Genomic DNA, 8,505 nt, shown 5'->3' with positions numbered 1-8,505 from the left:
CCATCCAAGTACTCACCAGGCCCGACTCTGCTTAGCTTCCGAGATCAGATGGGATTGGGCTTGTTCAGGGTGGCATGGCCATAGACTGATTTTTTTTTATAAAACCACTACACTCATATTTCATAGGTTATGTAAAATTCATTAAATTACATAGCTACAATAATAAGTAAAACTGGCATAAAATAGGCTCGGGAATAAATGTAATTGACTCAATTTTTAAGCTGACAGCTTAAGTAGTTGCAGGAGCAGAAGTACACAGGGGTACTGGAAAGATAAACCTATTTATCTGGAGCATTCCATGGCACTGGTAGATATTTACAAAGGAGAGCAACAATTAATCCAGGAAATTGATTATTTGGAGATTGGTTAAGAGAGCTTCTGCTGTATATAATTTCATATAAAACAATAATGAGTTATCGTTCAAGTTCTGGAATCACTTGTAATCAAACAATCTAGATCTAAAGTTCGTGTTTATGTCAGGCAATGTGTTTATGATTCTTATTCAAAATCAAAACAAGGTGGTACATCAGTACATCATCATAAGGATGATTACGTTCAAATATATTTTATAAACAACAGTTTAAAATATGTACAAGTTTCTTTTCTACTCATTATTCTCCAAGCAACTGATTTTCTGTACCAACATTTGCATTCCTCTCCTTATAAGCATGCTTCAATTGTACTTTCTTTTGGGGATTTCTTTCAAAAGAAGGATAAAGCCTCCAGTATCACTCTGGGTTCTGTGCTAGGGAAGAGGCAAAGCCCTGTGGAGAACTCCAGTTTGCATGATTTGCCAGGCTAAGCAGATCTTAGCTACCTTTCTTGTCGACTGAAAAAGCCAAGCCAGAGGTGAATATGTTTGGAGCTCACTGCTGGCAACACTCCAATTTCAAAGCCAGGCTGAGCACACATGTTGGAAGCGGTTTCAGAAACAACTGAGCACTTGGAGAGCTGGATAATACTTTTGCTGCTTTCCCTCAGCTCAGTTTTTCCCTTTAGACCTTTACCCCTATGATCCCTATGCCTAACATTATGGTAATTATCATACTTATTAAGTATTTTTTTAATCTTTAAAAGGCCCTGAATTCTTCCATTGTAAACCATGCACCTACCTAAAATAAGACTGTAAATATAGGTGTGAGAGACATACTGTATAGATTAGTTCAAGGCAGACTTTGTAGTCATAAAAAGCATGTGCTTTAAAATCAGACCTGAGTTTAAAGTCCAGCTTGACCACACTTGAGCTGTGCAAGTTCAGGCAAGTTACTTAACCTGTCTGAGTTGCGATTCCATTTTCAATAATGTGCACCTGATAATGCCGACCTCGGGGAGCTGTTGTAACTTGTTGAGCGAGATGTTTATTGGCACAGTCACTGTTCAATATCTGGAGACTATTTTTATTATTATCACATCCTGAAATGCTTCTTCCCACATTTGTTCTGATCCTTCATCAAAATATAAATAAGTGAAAAATAATTATTAATCATTACGACAGTCACTGATTTTGGAATTTTGGAGTTTGGGTACTATGCTTAATCTGAAACTAAGCTAGTGACTTGAATTGCTGCCATCCTTTGTCTCAATAATGGTAATATCCAGCATGTATTCTCCACTCCCTGAAATATTGCTCATGCTAATATTGGACTTTCTGTACTCCAAGAGTCTTCTATTCCTATCCTTAACTATCTATTCCTCTCCATCCCTGGTTCCCTCATCAGTTACAGAAAATTTATCACCATGCTTGGTATAACTCAGTTTCCTAAGCAGTACCGAAGTCGAGTTTAACAGATGTTGCTTCAAAATGTAAGCATATTCCAGCTACACTGGCTTCATTGCTCTGCCAAGGAGATGGTAGAACTATTCTCAAATGTTGTTCAAGTCTTTATTTTTCATTCAGTCATGCAATCAGTATTTATTTAGTGTTTGTGAGGTGCAAGGTACTGTGCTAGAGACTGCCAGTTCTTAGATTAAAAACACACAATCTCTACCCTTAAATCAGTCACCACTTTATAGGAGAGAAAGAAGAAAATCAATAAGTAACAACATGATGAATGTTCTAGGAGTAAACACAAAATGTTAACAGAATGTGAGGTAGCCATTGGTACCTGGGGAGCTCGAGGAAATTCTTCTAACAACCTTAGTCTTCAAAGTTTTGGGGAGCTATTGCTAGAATTAATCAGAGGAAGAATATGAGGCAAAGCAGGAGGCCAGAAAGCATAGCACATCCTAATAGCAGATGTAGCTGAAGCAACAATTATGTGTCAGGACTCAGTAGTAGGTAAGTAGAAAGATATGCCAGATCATTACATTCCTTCTAAACCATGTTAAGACATTTGAACCAGAAACCAGTGGGGAAGACTTACAGCAGGAGAGTGAGGCCATGATATTTGGTCTGTGACCCCAGGTTGCAGTTATTTTCTGAAGTATCGAATGAGGCATTCGAGAGAGTCTGAATCAACTCTGTTTCTAGCTCAGACTAGAAGAAGCAGTAGAATGAAATGACTAAGAACATTAGACTGGCTTCACAACTGACAGTCTGGGAAACAGAAAAATAACTGCTCTGAGCATCATTTTCCTCATCTATAAATGACCATTCGATGCCTACTTCCCATGGCTGTTCTAAGGATCAGAGGAAGTAATATATTGAAGTCCTCAGCAATAATATGTGGCACCTAGTAAGGCCCAATGAGTGCTAACTATCAACAGTCGTTCTTAGGAAGTGATTAAAGCCAATCTTAGTTTTATTTTACAGTAGCCAAAACTTTTGAAACACTTGGGATTGTGGGGATTTTTCTCCCCTACATTCAGAGACCATTCTGCCTTCAGGGGCTTTTGCATTTGTTATCATTCATTACCACGGGAACATAAATCAAGTCGAGCCTAATGGTTTCTTCCTGGGTCTGAAGCTCCAAAAACAATGTCTATTACCCAATCCCCAGATCCCCAAAGATGCAAGTAACCTGCTTGAAATAAAATCTATTGTTTTGCCTTGATGGCATCTAGATCTGGTATAAATGGAGAAGGGAGAGTTTGAAGATCCAAGAAGGAACCCTGAAGCAAAACAATAGAGAATTTGGGGAAATTATGGGAAGTAATAAATGGAGGCTTCCAAATCTGTCCCATATAATTTATAAGGGTATGCTTCGACCACACGACAATAAGGAAGCTGTTTGGGCGGGGGAAGGGGTGGTCTAAATGGTTCATTTTTTCAGTCTTGTCCCCCTTCAGGACATGTAGCCATACTCTGAAATGCATTCCACTACTTTTAGTTGAAATGAACTTAGATTGACCTATGCATTTATGCATTCAAAGGCTCTCTCCCAAATCCAAGCCTCCTATTCGGCCACAGAAGCAGCTGCCATTATGGATTCAAGCCAGATAGTGCTCATTCTGTTAAACAGGCAGCACTCCAGGGTGAATATGTTTGGAGCTCACTGTTGGCAACACTCCAATTTCAAAGCCAGGCTGAGCAGACATGTTGGAAGCGGTTTCAGAAACAACTGAGCACTTGGAGAGCTGGATAATACTTTTGCTGCTTTCCCTCAGCTCAGTTTTTCCCTTTAGACCTTTACCCCTATGATCCCTATGCCTAACATTATGGTAATTATCATACTTATTAAGTATTTTTTTAATCTTTAAAAGGCCCTGAATTCTTCCATTGTAAACCATGCACCTACCTAAAATAAGACTGTAAATATAGGTGTGAGAGACATACTGTATAGATTAGTTCAAGGCAGACTTTGTAGACATAAAAAGCATGTGCTTTAAAATCAGACCTGAGTTTAAAGTCCAGCTTGACCACACTTGAGCTGTGCAAGTTCAGGCAAGTTACTTAACCTGTCTGAGTTGCGATTCCATTTTCAATAATGTGCACCTGATAATGCCGACCTCGGGGAGCTGTTGTAACTTGTTGAGCGAGATGTTTATTGGCACAGTCACTGTTCAATATCTGGAGACTATTTTTATTATTATCACATCCTGAAATGCTTCTTCCCACATTTGTTCTGATCCTTCATCAAAATATAAATAAGTGAAAAATAATTATTAATCATTACGACAGTCACTGATTTTGGAATTTTGGAGTTTGGGTACTATGCTTAATCTGAAACTAAGCTAGTGACTTGAATTGCTGCCATCCTTTGTCTCAATAATGGTAATATCCAGCATGTATTCTCCACTCCCTGAAATATTGCTCATGCTAATATTGGACTTTCTGTACTCCAAGAGTCTTCTATTCCTATCCTTAACTATCTATTCCTCTCCATCCCTGGTTCCCTCATCAGTTACAGAAAATTTATCACCATGCTTGGTATAACTCAGTTTCCTAAGCAGTACCGAAGTCGAGTTTAACAGATGTTGCTTCAAAATGTAAGCATATTCCAGCTACACTGGCTTCATTGCTCTGCCAAGGAGATGGTAGAACTATTCTCAAATGTTGTTCAAGTCTTTATTTTTCATTCAGTCATGCAATCAGTATTTATTTAGTGTTTGTGAGGTGCAAGGTACTGTGCTAGAGACTGCCAGTTCTTAGATTAAAAACACACAATCTCTACCCTTAAATCAGTCACCACTTTATAGGAGAGAAAGAAGAAAATCAATAAGTAACAACATGATGAATGTTCTAGGAGTAAACACAAAATGTTAACAGAATGTGAGGTAGCCATTGGTACCTGGGGAGCTCGAGGAAATTCTTCTAACAACCTTAGTCTTCAAAGTTTTGGGGAGCTATTGCTAGAATTAATCAGAGGAAGAATATGAGGCAAAGCAGGAGGCCAGAAAGCATAGCACATCCTAATAGCAGATGTAGCTGAAGCAACAATTATGTGTCAGGACTCAGTAGTAGGTAAGTAGAAAGATATGCCAGATCATTACATTCCTTCTAAACCATGTTAAGACATTTGAACCAGAAACCAGTGGGGAAGACTTACAGCAGGAGAGTGAGGCCATGATATTTGGTCTGTGACCCCAGGTTGCAGTTATTTTCTGAAGTATCGAATGAGGCATTCGAGAGAGTCTGAATCAACTCTGTTTCTAGCTCAGACTAGAAGAAGCAGTAGAATGAAATGACTAAGAACATTAGACTGGCTTCACAACTGACAGTCTGGGAAACAGAAAAATAACTGCTCTGAGCATCATTTTCCTCATCTATAAATGACCATTCGATGCCTACTTCCCATGGCTGTTTTAAGGATCAGAGGAAGTAATATATTGAAGTCCTCAGCAATAATATGTGGCACCTAGTAAGGCCCAATGAGTGCTAACTATCAACAGTCGTTCTTAGGAAGTGATTAAAGCCAATCTTAGTTTTATTTTACAGTAGCCAAAACTTTTGAAACACTTGGGATTGTGGGGATTTTTCTCCCCTATATTCAGAGACCATTCTGCCTTCAGGGGCTTTTGCATTTGTTATCATTCATTACCACGGGAACATAAATCAAGTCGAGCCTAATGGTTTCTTCCTGGGTCTGAAGCTCCAAAAACAATGTCTATTACCCAATCCCCAGATCCCCAAAGATGCAAGTAACCTGCTTGAAATAAAAATCTATTGTTTTGCCTTGATTGCATCTAGATCTAGTATAAATGGAGAAGGGAGAGTTTGAAGATCCAAGAAGGAACCCTGAAGCAAAACAATAGAGAATTTGGGGAAATTATGGGAAGTAATAAATGGAGGCTTCCAAATCTGTCCCATATAATTTATAAGGGTATGCTTCGACCACACAACAATAAGGAAGCTGTTTGGGCGGGGGAAGGGGTGGTCTAAATGGTTCATTTTTTCAGTCTTGTCCCCCTTCAGGACATGTAGCCATACTCTGAAATGCATTCCACTACTTTTAGTTGAAATGAACTTAGATTGACCTATGCGTTTATGCATTCAAAGGCTCTCTCCCAAATCCAAGCCTCCTATTCGGCCACAGAAGCAGCTGCCATTATGGATTCAAGCCAGATAGTGCTCATTCTGTTAAACAGGCAGCACTCCAGAAGCCGGAAAATAGCATTGCAGATAAGTAATGCTGCAATTTTGCATCTGTTCTGTGGTCCCATTAATTTTCTTAACTAGAGCTGAGCATAACAAACAAGTAGGCTTGCCCCCTTTCGTGTCTTTCACTAATAGTTGTAAACCTGCTTATGATATCATTAACATCTGGTTAGGTTTGTTTTGCAACTTGCTGGTGGTCCTGTACGTTTTTCCTTTTCAGAAAGTTTCTGTTCTAGTTAAACACTCCAGTTGCTCCTTTCTAAGCTTTCCAAGCTGGAGCAGCCTCGAGGAGAGACTGTCTTGGAGTACTTCCACCTCCAAAATGGTCTGAGCATTACTGGCAGTTATCACCCTCATCCTAAGCTTCAAGGCTTTCCACATGCCAGTTGGGCTGTAGCCCGAGAAGGCAGGTGGTTTTGGAAGTGCAGCCTGAAGCTGACTCGACTACTGTTGGGAATGTGAAGGGAGGGTGTTCTAGGTTTGTTGGTTCCCACAGTGGCAGCCCAGGTCTTATTCTCCCACTTTGAATGAGCCAGATTGGGTTTGCATCACTTTGGAGAAGGGACCTAGACCTTGGAGTAGCAAGATGGATGATTCTCAAAGCTCTCTTAGAGACCTCTTCCCTTGAAACCAGTGACTGCATGCTAATATTAACATTCATTCATCCTTTCACTCATTTGTTCAGGCATCTGAAGTGTCCTTGGAGCTGGACATAGTTCTAGGCTCTGGAGATATGAAGATAAAAGTCTTTGTTTTCAAGGTGATCCTATTCTAATGGAGGAGACAAGTAGAGAGATAATTAAAACATCTAGTGAAAAGTATATACTAGGACTTACCTTCTCGGTGGGGGCCCAGATTGGTTCTCAGGGAACAGGAAAGCTTAGATATTACGTTACAATAGTTTGTGGCCTTCCAAAGCTCAGCCCTACCCTACTGAATCTTATTCCTTCGTATTTAATTTCTCTCACTAGGGAGAGTTTTAATTTAGCTTTCTCCTTATTGGCGGGGGGTGGGGGGGGGGGGGGGGGCGCGGGGAGTGAGGGCAAGAATTAAAATAAAATGAGAAACACTAGAAGAATATACAGGAGCTACGGGATCTCATAGGAAAGGCCTCCAGCCCAAGCTGAGAAGCCAGGAAGCCTGAAGGATGAGACATCTGAGCCAAGTTTTAAAGTAAGAGTAAAATTCTCCAAGGGAAGAAAGATGTTTGTGCACAGGGAGTAACAAGTGCAAGATTAAAGATGTTAGAAAGATGTTTTTTTAAAGAACTGCAGATTATGGAGAAGAATTTAGGAGACTGGATTGGGATGGGAGGGTAGTGTGACCCTCTGGCGACTCAGAGGCTCCAGCCCAGCTCATGCAAAGAAACAGGTTGTAGTTATTCTTAAGGAATTGGGGAGCCAATGAAAAGCATCAAGTAAGAGAGTAAAATATTCAGATTTATGCCTTTAAAATATTCTAGGAAAAAAAGAAAAGGAATTATGTGTTGGCAGCACTGGTGAAAATAAATATGAGGGAGAGAAGCAAAGGCTAGGTCTCTAGCAGGAAAAAAAAACAAACATTGGAAGAAATCATTGTAATGAAAAACTGGGTAGAGCTGAGATGAGGTCCTCTTCTAGAGCAAGTGGCAATGGGACACTCTGGGTCCTGGTCTCGAGGGGTCTCATAAGGGTCTGGATGAGACATGTACAGCCTACCACCATTGTCTATGAAAGTAAGGAAGCCAAACTAATTAAATGTCTGTTTGCTCAAGGCATTGACATGGGGTTTTTATTGAATTAAATATTTATTATTAAATATTTATTTTTATAAATATGATAAATGTATTAAATTAAATATTTAATAAAATAATATTTTATTATTTTTTAATATTATTATAAAAACTTCAAATATATTAAAAATATGGGGAAATGGTGTAATGAACCATCATGCATGACCTAGCATTAACAGTTATTATAATCAATCTTGCTTCATCTGTACTCCCATCCGAATTTAAAACTTATGAAATATGTAACTAAATATCATCACAGTTTAAAATATTAGCAAGAATTCTTAATATTATTAAATATTCACTCGATGTTTCCATTTGCCTGATTTTAATATATATCTATAGGTAGGTAGGTAGATAGGTAGGTAGGTACATAGATAGATAGATAGATAGATAGATAGATAGATAGATAGATAGATAGATAGATAGATGATTAACAGATTTATTTTTCTAAAATAGTTCAGATTAGGATCCAAAAGGATCAACTCATTGCTTTTGGTTGTAACATCTCTTAAAACTCCCCTTTCTCTTTTTTTGTTTCTGGCAGTTTATTTGATGAAGAAATCAGAAATAAGCTTCCATATCTGTCATAATCTAAATACAGCATCACTTTTTTCTTCCCCCACCTCCCCACCCCATTGTGGTCACAAGTATGTGTCCTTCGTTAAGTTGCTGCCATTTTCTTGATTTGCATCTCCATCGCTATTTAAACTCACTGAGTGCCCTAACAATTGCCTTCTAGTTATAGTGAGGCCTCAGG

General features: G+C 39.0%; 1 protein-coding gene across 1 annotated transcript in view; it reads left to right on the top strand.

Annotated features, from left to right (window-relative positions):
* GRIP1 (glutamate receptor interacting protein 1) overlaps positions 1-8,505 on the top strand; it is a 626,604-nt gene that overhangs the window by 568,357 nt on the left and 49,742 nt on the right. The window lies entirely within an intron of this gene.

This window comes from Pteropus vampyrus, unplaced genomic scaffold (genome assembly GCF_000151845.1).
Source record: "Pteropus vampyrus isolate Shadow unplaced genomic scaffold, Pvam_2.0 Scaffold9, whole genome shotgun sequence".
NCBI lineage: Eukaryota > Metazoa > Chordata > Mammalia > Chiroptera > Pteropodidae > Pteropus > Pteropus vampyrus.
The sequence above is the reverse complement of the archived record's forward strand: the minus strand, read 5'-3'. Positions and strand labels throughout refer to the sequence as shown.